Source organism: Cebus imitator, unplaced genomic scaffold, assembly GCF_001604975.1.
Source record: "Cebus imitator isolate Cc_AM_T3 unplaced genomic scaffold, Cebus_imitator-1.0 Scaffold109, whole genome shotgun sequence".
NCBI classification, from domain to species: Eukaryota; Metazoa; Chordata; class Mammalia; order Primates; family Cebidae; genus Cebus; species Cebus imitator.
Window position 1 is genome coordinate 5,259,049 of NW_016107424.1, and position 2,078 is coordinate 5,261,126.

At 44.2% G+C, this 2,078-nt stretch overlaps 1 pseudogene across 1 annotated transcript; it reads right to left on the reverse strand.

Annotated features, from left to right (window-relative positions):
* Positions 1 to 410: 410 nt before the first annotated feature.
* Positions 411 to 1,870, reverse strand: LOC108310862 (annotated as a pseudogene). Its single transcript, XR_001827959.1, has one exon. The product of XR_001827959.1 is annotated as a biorientation of chromosomes in cell division protein 1-like (transcript).
* Positions 1,871 to 2,078: the final 208 nt, after the last annotated feature.

Consider the following 2,078-nt stretch of genomic DNA (forward strand, 5'->3'; position numbering starts at 1 on the left):
AAAAAAAAAAAAAAAAAAAAAAAAAAAAAAGAAATAAAACTTTACTGATATTGTCGAAGTCCATGTGTGTCCTTTCCTGAATGCTTTGTCACTCAGAGATAACAGCTATCCAAAATTTGGTGCTTATTATCCCCATGTCTTTCTTTATGGGTTTTCTAAATTTGGAATATCCCTGGAGACAACTTTGGCAACTGAAGCTGAACTGTGATGGCTGTTGACCTCTGATGTGCTACTTTTTAATCAAAAACTTATTTTCCCTCTTTCTCTGTCAGCTCCCACAGGCCCACTCTAGTGACTCATGACTTACATACACAGAACAACAAAGAAAAACAGAATTAGATAAATGGGCAGGGGCAACAGTGAGGGCTATGTCTTACAAGAAATCATTTTTTTTTAAGAGTATCAAATGATTTTATTATAAAAGATAAGCCATTTATTGACACTTTCCTAAAAAAACACAAATGTGAGAATAAAATAAACATATGTAGAACTCACTAGCCCCTGCAGGACAGGAAGCAGCCCTGGACAGAGAGCCTGCAGATGAATTTCCTTATACCTCATGTCTGAACTTTTCACACATTCTAGGATTTCATGTTTTGTTACCTACTACAAAGGAAAGGAAACTGGCTAGAAGATTGAGGTACAAGGTCACAACTTTAAAGCTATCTGATGCTAATGACTTGTACAATCTAGTTTGGAACTCTGAGAGACAATATCAAATAAGCACTGTCAAATACTACCCCCATTTAACCTTTACTGTCATTGTTCTTTGAAACTGTCTTTGGTATTGGTTATGCTCTCTCACTGTAGCTTTCGTTTGTCCTAGAGCACAAACCCTAAAGTCCATGTACAGTCTCCATGTTCAAGAAAAGTCTGTTTCAGGACAACCCTGGGTTGCTGTAGTGTTTCTCTCTCTGTAGTGTCTACTTGGTGTCATGCCCTTGGACAGGGGACCAAATGGCAGCACAATGCAGGGCTTGACACGGTCAACTTTCCCACTTGTGAACTTGCTCCCCTTTCAACCTGTTCACTGCTCATAGTCAAGGTTGAAATCTTGAGACCAGTGATGACCTTGGCTTATCTTCAGTCTGAAGTTGCCCTCTTATGTAACTGAATCCATTTCTTCACCAGAAATTGAGCTTTCAAAAGGTGTCAGGCATATTCTTAGAAAGTGTCCTGAGATGGAGCTGGTGGGTCCTGGCCTTCGGTCTCTGGAGGGGGATGCTGGCACAGATGTTTTTTTTTTTCTGGGTGGCCAGGAACTCATGAATTGCTCCTTCTATTTGTGGCCTGAAGATGTGGTTTAGTTTTGGATCCACCACCTAAAAAATTATCCTCTCTACTCTAGCTTCCAACATCACTGACTGAACCACACTCTACCTCAGACCATTTCGCAATTGGTTTTTGATCACTGTAGGATTCCATTCCTGCTTGTCCAGATGTGTTGACACAAAATTATCCACTTTCTGCCTCAGGTTTTGGTAAGCTGGCTTTGTGTCCACGTCAGCCAGGCAGTCCCGGCGGAAGCCGTCAAAAAAGGCCCAGGCTCTTGAGCTGCTCCAATGATGAGAGCGATGAGCTGCGGGTTGCCGGTAGGCAGCGTGGCCGGGTTGATGGGGCCACTGTCCCCACTGACCCTAGTAGCGCCTGTAGCTGCCCTGGCAGAGGCCTGGCCGGCTTTGCCACCGCTGTCCGCCTTGGCTGCGCCCTCGGCCCACAAGGGAGACTGACTATAGCTTCTTCTCCAGAACAGAAGGCCTAGAATGTGTAGAGGTGGCAAAGGGGGCGGTGAAGGAGAAGGACCCCAAGGAGGCAGAAGCAGAGGTGACGGCGGTGGTGGTGGAGGTGGCGGCAATGGCGGGGGCGGTGGTCAAGGAATCATTTTTAACTGAATTACTTTTCTCTCTTTAAAGTCTTTTTTTCTCTCAAGAGTGGGGAAAACTCTCAAATAACAACAGCAAACAAGAAAGTAGCCTAGTCTGCACTGCATTTGCATTTCTTAGCTTCATTCCCTATTCCAAAATGTCTAAGGCAAATGTATTCTGACAGTAGAAATGAACATGTACTTAGGCCGGGCG